This window comes from Notamacropus eugenii, chromosome 2 (assembly GCF_028372415.1).
Source record: "Notamacropus eugenii isolate mMacEug1 chromosome 2, mMacEug1.pri_v2, whole genome shotgun sequence".
Lineage (NCBI taxonomy): Eukaryota > Metazoa > Chordata > Mammalia > Diprotodontia > Macropodidae > Notamacropus > Notamacropus eugenii.
In genome coordinates this window covers 247953884-247971617 of record NC_092873.1, presented here as the reverse complement: position 1 = coordinate 247971617, position 17734 = coordinate 247953884, and the positions used below count along the sequence as shown (strand labels likewise).

Here is a 17734-nt window from a genome sequence, read left to right as displayed (position 1 = left end):
TGTTGTGAGGTTCAAATGAGATAATATTTGTGAAATGCCTAGCACAATGTCTGGTATATAGTAGATGCTCAATAAATGCTTCTCTCCACTTCTTTCAAGAAAGGTCAGTCCACAAAGATTCAAGGTCACTCACCACACCCTCCTGTCCAGATGAGGTGGAGACAAGGAAGGGGAAGGCATGTGTGCCCGCCTGAATCTTTTCCATATCATGACTGACTATCCTTTTTATGTTATGACTGGGTAAACCTCTTGACCTACAACAATAAGTTAATAGCTGTTTCTAAAGTATTGGAGGACTTTTTTAAATAAATAATTTTAATTTTAACATTTTGCTACAATTTTGTTCACATTACTAACAAGCTTAACAAATTCTTCCATCATTAAAAATGCAAAGAGAAACATTGGTCCCTGCAACTCATCACAAATTGTGAATTAGCCTGAATTAATACGATTTTGCTTTAAATGGAAATGACACACACATCCACTTTTTTATCTTTTGACATATTGGTTAGTTGAGTCTTACAAAATACCAAGCGAGATCTGTCACACTGCATTCATTCTATCAACAATGTGAGAAAGATTTAATCTTCACTCCCTTCCTGTCGTCCTTCTCTGTGGCTAATGCTTCCACAGTGGCCTCCAACTCATCTCTGATTCTTCCCTGTTCTTCACTCTGTGAATCAAAGGTGTACTCAAACATGGCCACTCCTTTCCATACAGCACTGATTTCTATCTTTTTCTCAGTCTAAGGGCTGTACATTTTTATGAGGATAGTACTTTCAATCTCAGTTGCTTTTTCTTCTATTTCCAAATCACAATTTCATCTTCATCTTCAGATGCCAACAAGAAATGGGTCAGAAAGAGAAGAGTTCAAGTGTTGCTAGCTATTGTTGAAACATTTGTTACATTTGTTTTACTGCGACCTGGATAAGACACAACATAAAAATGAGAGCTTAAACTTCCATTCCCAGCTGTACTACCGTAATATTTACTTGTGATACTATTGTAGACATACATACTTCTGAATTTGGATCACTGCCTATGAACTGATACAAACTTGGCTTTACCTGCACTACACCATTAAAGGTTACTGTCTGAATGGGGTTTTGTAAATCTTAGGAATATGTATAGACACATACCTATACTCCATGGAAGTCTTCCTCTGATGCCCCCTCACAACATGGAGGTAATCTAAGGCAATTAAACTCTACTAATAGCAAAAAAGGGCAGGTAGGTGGTGCAGTGGATAGATCACTGGACCTGAAGTAAGGAAAATTCATCTTCCAAAGTTTAGCTCTGGCCTCAGACACTTATTAACTGTGTGACCTTGGGCAAATCACTTAACTTTGTTTGCCTCAGCTCCTCATCTGGAAAATGAGTTGGAGAAGGAAATGGCAAACCACTCCAGTACCATTGCCAAGAAAACCCCAAATGGGGTCTTAAAGAGTTGAACATGACTAGAAAATGACCAAACAACAAAAATAGCAGAAAGCAAATTTTAGCCAGTTCTACGAAGCTGTAAAGTATTCTAGTACAGACTAGGAGGCAGACCATGCATCTTAGCTAAGTGCAGAGAGGCTCATGACCAGGAAGTTGAGTATTGGTAATTTTTGGAGGGTGGGGTGGACCGGGTGGTTACAGTCATTTATGAAGAATAGTTGATAAGGTTCAGAGAGCCCAGGGTCTGCATTATTATAGGGAGTACTCATACTGGTAAAGCTATAGATTAAAGGCATGCAGAGTAAGTGTGTGTGTGTGTGAGAGAGAGAGAGAGAGAGACTTCTAAAGCTTGGGTTTTTAAACTTTTTAAACTTTATGAAGGCATAAAAGTATTTTAGATATGTTAACATGTTCAGAATTTATACTTTGTATTATTTAAAGTTTAGATTTTCAAAGCATAAATTCTGAGCACCTTAATCTATTTTAAAATGCTAAAAAGGTAACCTTGAAGTTGCAGATGACAGTCCTTGCATCGAGGTGCAGGGAAAAGAGTGCATACGGAATGAGAGGCCCTGGGTCCAAATCCTAGTGTTGTCACTGACTAGCTGTATCACCATGGGCATATCACTTAAACTTTGTGGGGTCCCTGTCTCCTCCTCTATAAAATAAAGACATCAGATTGGTGGTTTTCTAAGGGCTCTGTCAGCTCTAACTCCATGATTCTCTAAAGCTTTCAGAAGTTTACTCATTCATAAGAAAAGTCCTATAGATAGGGGACTATTTGGAAGAGGGAAAAAACATAGCATCCCCTTCTCAATACTGATAAAGGGAAATGGAAATATGTGAGTGTTCATCATGCATACAGTGGAGTTCCTTGAAGGAGAAGAAAACTTCAGTTTTTTTGTAATCCTAACAGCCAGTAAAGAAAGAAGGAAAACAACTATAAACAGAAGAATTCATTGAATATGAATAAATTATTTAAGACAAATCAACATTTATTAAGCACCTACTATATTCCAAGCATTGTACTAAATGATGGGGATACCAAAAAATAAAGCAACAACAAAAGTCCCTGCTCTTAACGATCTCACAGTTTAATGGGAGAGATAATATGAAGACAACTATGTAGAAAGAAAACACATACAGAATCATTTGGAGATAATAGACAGAGAGAGGGCACTGGTATTAAGGGGGATAGGAAAAGGCTTCTTGCACAAAGCAGGGATTTAGCTGAGACTTAAAGCCAAGAAGCTAGGAGGCAGAGATGAGGGAAAGAGTACCAAGCTTGGGAGCAACCAGTGAAACAGCCCAGAGCTGGGAGATGGAAGGTTGTGGGAGTGGAACAATGAGGAGGTCGGTATTACAAATGCGTAGTAAAGGAGGAAGGAAGGAAGGGAGGGAGGGAGGGAGAAAAGAAAAGGAGGAGGAAAGGAAGGGAAGGGAAGGGAAGGGAAGGGAAAAGAAATAAGCATTTATATAGCACTTCTATGCCAAGCACAGTGCTAAGTATTTTACAATTATCATCCCATTTGATCCTCACAACAACCCTCAGAGGTAAATGCTGTAATTATCTCCATTTTACAACTGAGGAAACTGAGGCAAACAGGGGCCAAGTAACTTGCCAAGGATCACAAAGCCACTGAGTATCTGAGGGTAGATTTGAGTTCAGGTCTTCCTGACCCCAGACACAGAACTCTTATCACCACTGCTGCACCGATTTAGCTGCTTACACAAGCCAAGTGTGGCACGTAGATTCTGTATCCCTCCTTCGAATTATTAAACAAAAAACAAACAAAAACCATTATTAAGTAATAAGACTCTGAAGGAACTAGTTTCTCACAAGAGTCAATGAAATGAGCCAGCACAATGAAGAGTTGAGTTCTCCTTGAAACAAAGGCTCCAAGTGAAGTTACTTGCTGTGATTCTGTGCAGTTCTAACTACAAATGCCCCACAGCTCCTATCAAAAGGCTCAGAGAGCTGTCAATAAAGAGTTACCAAAAATCACTGTGGTTTCACAGAACCCTGATGACTTTCCACAGGGAACATAAAAGGCACACAAGCCAAAGAAGAACATATTTGGGTTTCTGAATCAGCAGAAGTTAGTTCATCAAGGCTTCATGTCCCCACACTGTTACATAATTCCAATAGTTCCAACTTCCACCAGTTAAGGCAACAACTTAACTCACACCAGAGTATTTCAGATGTGTACTAAAGCAGTGCCTGGTCAACCCCATGTCCAAATTCTTTCCTTTGCATGCATGGCCACATCCATTTGAAAGCAACCCCAAGACCACACCACTCATAAGGAAGAACAAGTTAGCAGTATTTCTCAGTGGCCTCATTAATTACCATATTGGAAGAAAAGTAAGCTCTGGTTAATTCTCTTTGTGAGAATAATGAATCAACCTATCCTGATCTCCAATTCATTTCAAAAGTTTCATTTACAGAACAATGTTCAGTCAAAACAACTATTGTAGCAAATTGGCAGAAGGAAAATACTATATTAACAAATTTTATTAAGTAAACAATATTGACAAATGAGTAAAATTTCATATGAAAAGGCAAACATCTGGCTAAAAGTCCTCTTCCTTTAAGCCTCTCAATATCATGATTGTGCTAGTAACTTTTTTTAAAGCTTTTAGAGATCCAATAAATACTAAAATATTCATAGCAGCATTTTTGTGGTACTGTAGTAAGGAACATGAGCACTCAAAAGGAAACTATCTTTCCTCCTAAATTCACTCTCCCTCTCCCCTACACTTCCCTTTTCTAACAGGGCTGCCATCATCTTTCATTCCCACTCTCCTTCATTCTCCTTCATGTACCACCACCTCCCCTACCTCCCACCTACCTCCATCCCTACCCAATTGCACCCAATTGCCAAGTCCTGTCTATCTTAGCTCCCCAGCATCTCCTCCACCCATTCTTTTCTTTGTACTCATACCACAAGTACCTTAGTTTAGTTCCTCCTGATTGGTGTCCCTGAACCCAGTCTGTTACCTCTCTAGTCTAGCCTCCAATTTGATTCAACAACTGCCAAGATAATATTCTTAAATCAAAAGACTGATCATGTCACTACTCTTTTCAACCCTTTAAAATCTGACTCCAGCCTATCTGTCCAGGCTGATGATACATTACTTCCCCTCACACTTTCTCTGCTATAGCCTAATCGGCCTGCTTGCTGTTTCCCACTTATAGCCTCCATGTCCTTCCCTCATACCTGAAACTCTCTGTCATGAACTCATACCCTTCACCACCAAATCCTCCCCTTCCCCCACACAAAGGAAACCTGCAATTTGGCTCCCTTCAAGGCTCAGCTCAAGTGTTAAGTCCTATAAGATCACTCTCCACTGTTCTTGCACTGTCCAAAATTACTTTGTATGATTTTGTATATATTTTATATTCTTTATCTCTAAACATGTCATATATTCCATCACTCCAACAGGATGTAACCTTCTTGGGGGACAGGCACCATATCCCATTGTCCTTTCAAGTTTTTGCACATCTACCTATATTTCTCCTTCTTCCTTGAAAAAAAAAAACTGTCTATACTTTGTCACCTCAACTTCTTTTCCTTTTACTTCTTGAACCTTTCCCATTTGGCTTCTACCCTCATAAAACAAGTAAAGATCCTCACGCCACAGTTATGAGTGATCTCTTAATTGCCAAATGCGATGATCCCTTCTCCACCTTCTTTTCTTGATATCTCTAATACATTCAACACTACTGATTATTCTCTTTTCCTGAATACTCCCTCCTCTAAGGGTTTTCATGACACTAGTCTCTCTTTGTTGTCTTCCTACCTGCATGACAGCTCCTTCCCTGTCTCCTTTGCTGGATCATGATCTCTATCATGCCCACTAATTTTGTGTGTACCCCAAGTCCCTTTTACTCCTCTTTATACACTCTCTTGATGACCTCATCAGCTCCCATACGTTTAATTATCATCACTTCAATGATGGCTACCAGATGTATTTATACAGACCTAGTTTCTTTCCTGAGCACCAGTCCTAAAATACAAACTGCTTGTTGGACATTGTCCTATAAGAATCTCAAACTCAGCCAATCCAAAAGAGACCCAATTATCTTCATCTCCCACCCCAAACCAAATGCTCTTCCAAACTTCTCTATTTCTGTTAAGAGCACCATCATTTTAGTCATCTAGATTCATCGCTTCGATGTTCTCTTCAACTCTTAACTCTCCCTCACCCAAAGTACCCAAATCAGTTCTCTCATGTGATCCTCTCTCTAGTTATACAGTCATCCCTATAGTTCCAGCTCTTATCACCTCTCATCTGGATTATTACCATGGCCCCCTCATTGGTTTCTCCTCCTCAAGTCTCACTGAGTGCCAAAGTGATTTTTCACTAATTACAGACCTGAGCATGTAATCTCCTTACTCAATCAACTCCAAAGACTCCCTATTGCCTCTTAGAGTAAATAGGAATTCCTCTCTGGCATTTAGAGCCCTTTACAACCTGGCCCCAATATAACTTTCCAATCCCACTGCCCATTATTCTCCTTCACATATATTACAATTGAACCAGACCTTCCTGTAGTTCTTCATTCATGAAAATCCATCTCCCATCCGTGATGTATATTAGCTATTCTCCACACTTATAAGGTACTTCCTCTTGATCTTTCCTCCTTTCAGAATCCTTAGTTACCTTCCACAGTTCATTTCAAGTATCACCTTCTGTTGTCATTGCTCTTCAGTTGTCCCAGTCCTGTCTGAATCTTTGAACACCCTCACTTGGGGTTTTCTTGGTAAAAATACAGGAGTGGTTTGCCATTTCTTTCTCCAGCTCATTTTACAGATGAGGAAACAGACTTAAGTGACTGGCCTAGGGTCACATGGCTAGTAAGCATCTAAGGCTGAATTTGAACTCATAAAGATGACTCTTTCTGATTTGCAGCCCAATGCTCTATCCACTGTTCTACCTAGCTGCCCAACACCTTTTACATGAAGCCTTTTCTGATAAACCCCGGTGTTAGCACCTTTTCCCAAAAATCATATTGCCCTTATTTTATACAGACCCTTCTTTCTTTTTAAAAACAAGGATCTTTTCACTTTGGTCTTTGTATTTCCAGCACCTAGCACTGTACCCATTGTTGAACAGACCCTTAAAAATACTAGCTAAATTGCCCAGGTGGTGAATGGCTGCCCAAACTGGCATATGTATGCAATAAAATAGTATTGTTCAGTAGGAGATTATAAATATAAAGAATTTAGGGAAACATGGGAAGATTGGCAATGAACTGATAAAGAGTAAAATTAGAAAAGAAAAATTAGAATTAGAATTAGAATAACAATATACACTATGACAAACACAGTATCAATGAAAATTTGATCATTCAAAGGAAGCTCAATGGTGAGTAAATGAAACATAGTAAAAGTCCCAGAGAACTGATAATTAAACATAGCTCCCACCTCTTGGCAGGAGGCAAGGAACTGCAGAGGCAAAATACTGCCTACGTGTGAGACACAGTCACTGTAACAGTTGTTTTTGCTTAACTATTTCTTACAAGAAAGAGTCACATTCTGGAGTTGGGGGGGCAAGGGGGGTATTGACTGATGTGAAAACAAAAGGCATCAATGAAACAATTTTTTAGCAGGCAGTTAGCTATTTTAATCCTTCTATAACTTAAAATTGCCAACACAAATTAGTAAGTCATCAGCTGCACCACAATTGGGCAAATTTCCAAAACACTAAATGACTTCTACCAGATTATACTTTGTGTTTGTATTCTGAAAGGCCTGGAAAAACTTAACTTGAACCAATTCATGAAAACAGAGGTTATCTAAGAACCTCTCATTCTTAGGTATTTCCAAAAAAAAATCTTAATGTTGAGATTTTTAACTTAAGATACTGATAAAAATAATTGTAAACAATTCCAGTTAATTTCCTAAAACCTAAAGCAATGATTTGATTTATTGGAAAGCTAGAAGAAACATGCCTGAAAAATCTGATCCCTCATTAAGAATTGTCATCTGACCCCATGAGAACACAATACAAACTGAAGGACAGATTCCATTGCTCAATCTACAGACTTCATAAACTGAAACAAAGCCACTAAATTCAAACTGGATTGGATTCCTGGGGAGGAGCTGGCCCCATACCAGACCATACCGGATCCAAGTTAAGAAATACATTACAAATCCCCAGTGAGGAACTGTCCGGAGACAGTGGCCTAGGTCTGACAGTCTAGCACCGTGTGGGCAGACTAAAGAATCAACAAAGAGTTTTTGCAACTTTTAAGTGTCATTATCAGCTCAGAGGGATAAAAACTATTCCAAATGTGTGAAGGGCTGCCTGCTTCCTTTTTTTTTTCCCTCCAAAGAAGCACTGAAATACCAAAATCCACATAGAGTGCTTAGCTCCTTTTAGGGGCCATACCGCACATAGGAACAAAAATGTATCTACCAAGATACTGAATTATTTGTTTGACAATATGACAGTCTAACACATCTCTGCCACAGAGCATGACGATACATCGGATGGTATTTATTGGAGAACATTTTATTGAACTCTGAGAGACAATCTAAACATTTCAGTTGCACTACCTTGTGTTGTAGTACGTTACCTTAAATAAACAGGTCATCAACTGGTGCTAGGAAAGCTTTCTAAATACAAAAACCTTTGCTGGTTAATATGATACTTACATGCTAAGTGGCACAGCAGATAGAGTGCTGAGCCTGTAGTCAGGAGGATCTGAATTCAAATTTGACTTCAGACACTGAACTAGCTGTGTGTGACCCTGGGCAAATTATTTAACCCTGTTTGCTTCAGTTTCCTTAGCTGTCAAATGAGCTGGAGAAGGAAATGGCAAACCACTCCAGTATCCAGAAAATCATAACCAACAAGAAAATAATAACCATACAAACTGGTCACAAAGAGTAAGAAAAACAACTAAACAACGACATTTATGACAAGATTTGGTCTGTGCTAATAAGATGTTTCCAAGCTAAGCCAAAATGTGTAAGACAAATAGATTCCTTCCTATATAACTAGCAGACTATTTTATCCTCATCAGTCCCCTGCATTTCACACCATTCTTATACTGAGAGGCCATGTGATACAATAGGACAAGGCATGGAATCAGCAAGGAATTCTAAATTTAAAGACTGAAATGGACTCCTACCAGCTATATATGACCCTAGGCATGTCAGTTCACAGCTCTCTACCTCAGTTTATTTATCTGTAAAATTCAGGAAACAATACTTAACACTACTTATCTCACAGGGTTGTAAGGCAAGGACTTTGGTAATTTTAAAATGCTAACTAAATAAGCCTGATGCTAATATCTGTAAGAATTTATTACAGCTTTAAAAATGTACCCACATAGCAACACAAATTATTACAAAGTGTACGGTTATTGATTTTAAACCAAATGTACAACCTAGAGCTTTCTATCCTGCAGGTGAAAAGAAAAGATCATTTATAATATACCTAGCCTTAAATAATCCTAAAAAAGTAATTAATTTTTCATTGACAACTAACTGAACTTTTCCTCTTAGGCAGAATACAAGCTCTTCAAGGGAAGACTGTCTCCTCTTTCTCTTTATATCCTAGAAGCTAGCCCAGTGACCAGCACCAAGCAGACCCCTTAATAAATGCTCACTGAATTGAATTTTTGAAAATATACCTAGAACAACATGTTAATTACTCCTTGAATCACTTTCCCTTTTTTTTAATCAATTAATTCCTATCTTTACATACATATTTCATTTTTGCATTCTGCGGTTTCCATTACACTGCATTACAACTTCCCCAACTGTGGGCTAAATATTCATTTCTAATATAAATAACAGGAAGGTTGGAGTGAAAATTGATTTAATCCAGCACTTATTAAGCATCTACATGCAAAACACTGTTCTAAGTCCCAAGTATACAAAGGCAAAATGACAAACAGAGTCTTAGGCAAGTCTTAAGCAGCTAGGTAGTGCAGTGGACAGACTGATGGCTGTGGAGTTGGGAAGACCCGAGTTCAAATCAAACCTCAAACACTTTCTGTCTGCCTCAGTTTTCTCATCTGTAAAATGGGAATAATAATAGCACCTACCTCCTAAAGTTATTGTGGGATCATATTTCTAAGGTATGTGGCACAGTAGGTGCCACATGTTAGTTATTACAGTGCAATTTTAAGCATTACTGAAATAATAATAGTAATATTAATAATACTATACAAGACTTTTGGGACACCTTGGAATCACTATCCTCAAGACACCTAAGTTTTAATTTTGGGGACAAAGTAAACAAATACATAAATACAAGATAATTTGAGGGAGAAGAGAACACTAACAATTATGAAAATATGGAAGGATTTTCTATAGGAGGTAGCACGAGAACTGGGCCTTGAAAGAATCTAGGCATTCTAAGAGGTAGAAGTGAGGAAGGAGAACATTCCAGGCATGGGAGTGGGACAGGGAGGGAAGGCTATACACAAGCAGGGAAACAGTAGAGGACTGCAGAGTTCTGGGAAATTATATATAAACCTATTTGGCTTGAATGTAGCGTGCATATAAAAGGGATACAGAATAAATCAGAATAGCATACTTTCAAAAACAGATCAAAATTCCTAAATTTTAGAGCAATATTTTTTTAAATAAACCTGTATGTTCATTAATATAAGGAACTCCTGGTGTGGAAAATTCCCTCCATAAACATAAATATGTTGTACCTTTTCTCTCATTTACAGTATTAGAGAGATACCTAAGGCACTGAAAAATGAAGTGATTTGACCTGGATCAACAGGATGTATATGCCAGTGGCAAAAAATGAAGTCAGGTCTTCTTGATTTCAAGGTCTATCTTCTATCCACTATCGCAGGTGATCTCCTTCTAGAGCAATCCTTAGCTCCCATTGAGTGTCTCAACATCATATCTGCTACTATGCTGTTTTGAAGAAAACTAAATTCTTATTTAAGAAATAAGACTTAAAAGCATTTTGCTTTATTAACAAATTTTACCTATACAGCGTCATGCATTCAACAAATACTCAAACTCCTACTAACTTTGCTAGGCACCTCCATACTATTCTAGGAAACAACCCTCTTATTTGGAAAGCATGCTTGCAAGGGAGCAGTTAATTAAAAGTACATTGCATACTGGGATATATCACACTGGATTGCTACACATGAAGCTCTTTGTATAATCCAAAGTGTGTCATTTTGCTGTACACCTAATAGCTAGAGGTGAATTGAGAAGTACAATGGAAGTCCCAATACACTTGTGCACAAGTACACACACACGTGTGTGTTTGTACACTTTCAAATTCTGATTTCTTTCAAAATGAGATCTCAATGAGCATTCTTTCACCCAAAAGATGCAGGAATAACCCCTCTCTGAGAGAATATTAACTAATAGATGGGATATGGAAGAAGGCTTAGAGATTATCTAGTTCAGACAGAAGAAGCAGATAAAGAAACAAAGGCCTAGAAGATATTAAGTTGCTTGCCCAAGTACACATCATCAGCAGTACAGTCAGGTTAAACCCAAGTCTCCTGACTTCAAGTTCATGACTTTTTACCTTTATTTACATTTACAGTACATTGCTCTTTCCCAAACTGGTCCATAGCATCCAGAAATACAATTAAGTCATGTCTAGTATGACTGAAAGAGTCAAGTATCAAAAAGCAAAGGTCAGAAAATTAAACACCAAGCGTTTCTCTTTCTGGATTCAGGCACTTTCAATAGATCTAGAGTAAAGACTCCAGCAAGTTGGATAGAACTCCTGGGAAGGATTTAAGATAGGACATGAACAAGACTCACCCAAAATAAGAATGTGTGGATACAATATGATCTGCACCACTGGAAGGACCACTCACATCACTGAGGTGACAAATCAGTGACTCGGACAAATTACCTGGGTTTATTTCCAAAACCAGAATCAAAGATAATGGATCTACCCTTAAAACTGCTGGACACTGCCCAAAGGTACCCCAGCCCTGAACTTCTCAGCCTACAAGAGCCATTCATTGGTCTTCAGGTATCCTTCTAGGTATACTTTGGCAAACTTTGACCTCTTCATTACATTTCGAGTCCAGAGACTCCCCAGTACAAATCTTATTATCCAAGAGATTCAAAAGATTGAGTTTCATGGCAGAGAAGCAAATGGTTTCAGAAACACTTCAAAACATGTTGCTAAAAGAAGAAAGGCATTACTTTAAAGATAAAATTTCTTTTGAAAAGAAACATGCAAGGACATACTAAATTGTTCCATTTGTTTTCTTCATGTAGGAAAGAGAATCTAAATGTTAAAAAGTAATTCTTCAGACAAGTTCAGCAATAGACACTGCTGTTCCAAGCGAACCTGAACTAGTCACATCATAAGTACTTGTTGAATTTAATTGAACCATAAGAACAGGACCCACAGAGTGAATGATTTGGAAGGTTTCCTTTTTTAAAATTTTAGACTATTGTTTAGACTGTACTTGAAATGAAATTAGAGACAAGCAGGATTCGTTCCCCCTCCCCCTTTAAAACAATGAGGTCAGTAGCAAAGGTGTGAGGATATAAGGAGGGAACACTAAGAGAAAAGAGATGGTCTCTAATAAGAGAATTTGGTGCCAACAATCCTGTTTTAATTGTGAATAATAGTCTTATCACAACACTCAGATGCCTTAATGATTACAAGTGTCACCAGGCTGCTACTGCCGGAGGCTACTGGAACCCAAGCTCAAAGAGAACTCCAGCTGGGGAGCATTTACTGCAGGGATCTACAACTGCTGCTTCTTTTTATAAATCTGGTGAAATTTTCACTTTTAAAAACCATGCAAGAAATAAGGCATGTCTTACCAAAGTGAAGCTTCAGTTTTTCTTAAAGATAAACTACTAATTTAACTTTTTTTTACTCTGAAATCCTTACAGTTTAGCCCTCGGTGGAAGGTGTTCTCTTCTTTATAAACCAACTCTTGTAAGTTTAAATCCATTTAGAACTTATTTCAGACTTCACACGGACTCGACACTTCAAGCTCCCAGGAACTTTTCCTATGTTCCAGGATTATTTACAAAAGCAACCAGCATGGAGTTCTACACAGCTTTTCTGCATCTGAATGTAATTTCTCCTCCCTCTCTGTCTCCTCCTTTCTCTCTCTCCCCACCCCTTTTCAGTTCTTTCTCTCTCCCTCTCTCCCCCTCTCTCCCCTCTCTCCCCTCCCCTCCCTCCCCTCTCCTCTCCTTTCTGTCTCTCTCTCTCTTCTCTCTCCTGTCTCTGTCTCTATCTCTCTTCTCTCTGTGTCTCTCTCTCTCTCTCTCTCTCTCTCTCTCTCTCTCTCTCTCTCTCTCTCTCTCTCTCTCTCTCTTTCTCTCTCTCGTTGTACTGGAAGCTATTTACTATTCTGGGCAGCAGCAGAACTTTTTTGGAGGAATAACGATCCAAAAGAATCCTTTTACTCTGCAGCCCAAGTCAGTTGTAGTGGAGGAGGCATGCAGTCCTCTACTGGAGTACTTCCATTCGACAACAAACTTCTCTTTTGTGTCAAGACTTAAGCCTTCATCAGAAGCCCCCCGCTCCCACTTGCACATCTCCCCCAGCTCCCCACCCACAGAACCTCTCACCGCCCGGATCCCCCAACAGATTAGGAAGAATGGAAGTCAAGCAGTCCTGGCAGAGAACTTTACAAAGAGGTCCGTCAGTGGTACTGCGGAAAGCCCATTGCGGAGCGGTTTTAGGAAGGGCTGACTCTCGCCGGGCTCCGGCTAAGTACAGAAAGGCTGACCGACCCTGCCTCCTGAGGTGCTCCAAAGGGGTGGCCGGCCCCCGGTCCAAGGAGGGGAGAGAGAGATGGCACCTCCCTCCTCGCCCCCCTCCACCCGCAGCCCGGACTAGCAATTCCGCGCACCGAGTCCGCAGGAGGAAGATGAGAGAAAAGATAAATGAGCGCAGCGAAGGAGAGAAAGAAAAAAGGGGGAAAGGGTGGGGAACGTGTTGCTTCTTAAAGCCCCGGGGCGAGCGGGGACCCTCCTCCTCTCCGGTGATCCAGGCTCTGGGAGGTGGGGCAGCAACTGGAGATGGCCAGGGAGACAGCGGCCAAGGGCGCGAGGGGGCAGCCTGGGGTGGGCACTCCCGCACCGGAGCTCGGGGGCAGGTGAGCCAAGCCCAGGTCCGCCCGCTCCGGCTCCCGCGCCCTCGGGCCTCCCCCACGGCTGCCCCCGAGCCGGGCGCACGGAGCGGGCTTCTTTGTGTGCAGCCTCCCGGGGCGGCCGGCCGGGCTCCTTACCTTGGCTCGCCCTCCCCGAAGCCTCCGAGCCAGCCGCGCAGGCGGGCCCCGGGAGCTCGCGCGGTCCCGGGTCTCCGCAGGGCGGCTGGAGGCCGAGGCAGCAGCGAGGGAAGTTTGCGCCCTCACTTTGTTCCCGGCCCGCGCTCCGCGTCGTGGCAGCCGCGGCGGCGGCGGGGTTGAGACGGCCTCCTCCCAGCCCAGCCCTCCCCTGCCCCCTCCTTCCGCACCCTCGCCCCTCCTCGCTCCGGCGGCCAGTCCCCGCCCCCGGGCCGGCCCGCTGCCCCCCGGAGCGAACGCCCCCCGGGACCCGGCAAGCCGAGGCTCGAGGCGCTGGGGAGCCTGCCCCGGGCTCCTGCCGGGCACTGCAGCCCAGCTCTCCGGCCCGGCCGTCGGCCTCCGAGCCCCTCCACCTGAGCGATGGCTTACCTCCAGACGGCACAGGCGTGTGGAAACGACACATCCACGGGCGCTCTCCACGCCTGGAGCGATGGCTTTCCGAGAGGAAGACGACAAACCAGCCAGAATACGGGTCATTCTTCGCCAACTTCCAAACAAAAAGTTAGATTGACAAAAGCATCGCCGGAAAAAAGTGGTTGTCAGCTTACAGAGTGTGTCCAAGCATTTCAAACAGATGTCACCCAGAAGGAGAAGCGGGCCAGGCAAAAGACCAGCCCATTCTGTATTTCCATAGCCTAGGAAGGGGTGGACAGCGTAAAACAGGGAAAATGGAGGCTTATCATGGTATCAGGGGAGCCAGGCCAGAGAAGCCGTTCGACCTGTACCTCAGACTTAAGTGCCCCCTCACCCTGTGCTAGGGAAAACTTCAGCCCTCTGCACCATCGCATTTGAGGTGTCCCTCTTCAGCAATTGGTACTCTTGCAAAGTAGAAAGCTGCAAAGACATTTGTTTTTCAAAAACAATTCTGTCTCACTTGTGTGGGTACTTTGGTGCTTGTATATGTGTTATGCAATAATCATTGTTATCATGGTTAAGTGATTTAAAAGCGAAAATCCAACAAGCATCTCTCAGAATGTCTGGAAAACCTTACCATTCTTCTGGATCCTTCTTCTGAGGTCAAGTTCCTTAAAAAGTCTCATAGAAAGTTTTTCACTAATCAAGGCAAACACACACAAAAAAAGGCACAGATAAGAAAAAAATGAGAATCCTTTGAAAATTAGCACATGATAACCATAATAGCACCATATGGATTCAATTATCATCTTTATGCAGATGATTCCCAAATCTACATATTTCCCTCACTACTCTCTGGAAAGTCAGGCCCCAATCATTAAGAACTTACAGGACCTCTCCAGCTTACATTTGAGGTGTCAAAAACAGGACATTAACCTTGTCTGAAGCTTCCCCCTACTCCTAACTTTCCAGTTTCTGTTGAGCACACAATCATCCTTCCATTCTCCAAAGTTCACCACCTCAGAGATGACATCCCCCTGCCCCACTCCTCTCTATCAGATCTCATCAGTGGTCATCTTATTTATTTTGCCTCTATCACCTCTTGAGTTTGTCTCTTCTTCACCCTTAGGGCCACCACCCTAGTTCAGACCCTCATTTCGTCTAAGCAGGACTATTAACATTCTAATTTTGATATCCAGACTCTTCTCTTTCTAATCCCCCTTTCTGAACAGTTGCCAAAATAATATTCCTAAAATACAAGTCTAACCATCTCACTCACCTGCTCAAGAAGGTTCCATGTCTCCTAATTGATTCTACAATAAAAGCCTTCACAATTTGACTCCTTTATCTTTCCAAGCTTATGTCACATTGATCATTTTCATGTACTATACATTCTAATCAAATCGTTCCACTTGATATTCCCAATACATGGCACTCTTTATCTAAGACTCTGGCCTTTGCACAAACTGTCCTACAGGAGTAGAAAGGTCTCCCCCCTCACTTTTCCCTCTTGGAATTCTTAAATCCTTTCCAGATTCACTACAGAAGACTTGCCCTCCATGAAGTCTTTCTATTAAAAGGCAAACTTGTTAAGGGCAGAAACTTCTCTTTTTTGTCTTTGGAACCTCAGTGCCAAGCTGAATGTCTGGAATATATAGGAAAGGCTTAAAAAATGTTTGTTGAATTGAACAGCTCACATTCCTGTAACATGTAAAGGCTGACATAGCAATTTCCTGATAATAGCATACTCTTAGAACTATTAGGCAGTTCTAGCCTCTCAAGCTCTTTTTTATATTGTCATCCACTTATAGCTATCTCCCTCAGCTTTGGGTCATTTGTGATTTTGATATATGTTATCTCTACTTTCATCCAAATCAGTGGTACAGAAAAAAAAGTTAAACAATACAGTACCAGAAATCTGTCAAAGCTGACCTTCAGTCATTAATGACTAGTCTTTGGATTTAAAGACAACTAGATTGCAAAACGGATAGAGTGCTATACTTGGAGTTATGAGAATTTGTGTTCCAATTCTCCCACGGAGGGTGCCTATCAATTGGAAAATGGCTGATCAAATTTTGGTGTATAAATGCAATACAATATAACAATGGTGAGCAACTAATTGTTGTTCAGTTGTTTCAGTCATGTCTAGTTCTTTATGACCCCATTTTGGGGTTTTCTTGGCAAAGATACTGGAGTGCTTTGCCATTTTCTTCTCCAGCTCATTTTACAGATGAAGAAACTGAGACAAGAGGAGTTAAACAACTTGCCCAGGGTGGCACAGTTAAGCGTCTGAGGCCAGATTTAAACTCAGGAAGATGAGTCTTCCTAACTCCAGGCCCAGCACTCTGTCTATTGTACCACCTAGTTGTCCCAATGCAGTCCTGTTGGACAGTAAGAATGGTAAAGCAGATGGTCTCAAAGAACTCTGTGAAGACTTGTATGAACTGATGCAGAGTGAAGTGAATAAAACCAGAAGAATGTTTTCTAAAATGACAACAATATGATAAAGACAAACAAATTTGAAAGCCATGGTAGCTGTGATCAGCGTAATTACCAGAGGACTAATGATGAAACATGTTACTATTATTCCCTAAATCTATCTTTCTATTACAGGTCCAACATGTCAGAGCCAGGATTTGAACCTAGATTTGACTCCAGAGACAAAGATCCTTCTGTTTTTGCCACATAGCCTTTCCATTTTAGTCCCTGGTCCTAAGAGAGGGTGGAGGTAGACATTGTACAGCTTCTCTTAGATCTTCTAACATTTAAGGCTGCTCTCCTGAATTTCATAATTTCCAGAAACCTCATCATTCTGAATGATGAAACCAACTCTAATTCACACATCCTCAGATCATTTCCCACCTGGATTCAGGACTCCATCATGCCCATCCCACCTAAGTACCCTTATCCCCTTATATATCACCCTCCCCGCTTCCCCCTAAGCTTTTCAGTTTCAGCTAGGTGACGTAGTGGATAGAGTGCCCAGACTGGAGTCATGAAGACTCATCTGTCTGAGTTCAGCTGTGTGACCCTGGGCAAGTCTCTTAACCCTGTTTATTTACCTCAGTTTCCTCACTGGTAAAATGAACTAGAGAAGGAAATAACAACCATTCCAGTACCTCTGTCAAGAAAATCCCAAAAGGAATCACTAAGAGTTGGACATGACAGAAAAATGACTAAACAACCATAATCTTCTCCTATTGGATCTTAAGCTCCTTGAGGGCAGGGACTGCCTTGACCTTTCTGTGTACCCCAAGCACTTAGCACATTCCTAGAACATAGTAGGATTCAGATTCTGAGTGACTCTGCCTCCTATCCAAGTAAGACTGCCACAGGCCTTGGGTCTTGTACCAAGCAGTCCAGTGACAAAGCCCAATAGTAATACTAATCATCCATTCAGCTTAATTCCTTTTCCAGAAGAGTTCAAATCAAGCTTTACAGCCTGCTAGTAGGAAAGAACCAGGATTCTAGCAATTGTTAATTACACTAAGTCCATTTCTCCCTCTTTTTTTAAACAGCTTATTTGCAGTCTCCCACCCATTGCCTAAGGGGCTAGTTAATGGGGGGGAAAAGGAATTCATGCAGTCAGGCCAAGCTTTTCCCTCTGTTCTCAGCTTTGGCAAGAAATTCTGCCAAGGTATTAAAGTAAATTGCCAAGGG

General features: G+C 41.3%; 1 long non-coding RNA gene across 2 annotated transcripts in view; it reads right to left on the bottom strand.

Annotated features, from left to right (window-relative positions):
- LOC140527093 (uncharacterized) overlaps positions 1 to 13812 on the bottom strand; it is a 128353-nt gene extending 114541 nt beyond the window's left edge. Inside the window, exon 1 of one of the 2 annotated variants that reach the window (XR_011974673.1) lies at positions 13664 to 13812. This is a non-coding gene — a long non-coding RNA (uncharacterized lncRNA). The remainder of the gene's footprint in view (positions 1 to 13663) is intronic. The other variant, XR_011974672.1, reaches the window with a different exon arrangement.
- Between the last annotated feature and the right edge of the window lie 3922 nt (positions 13813 to 17734).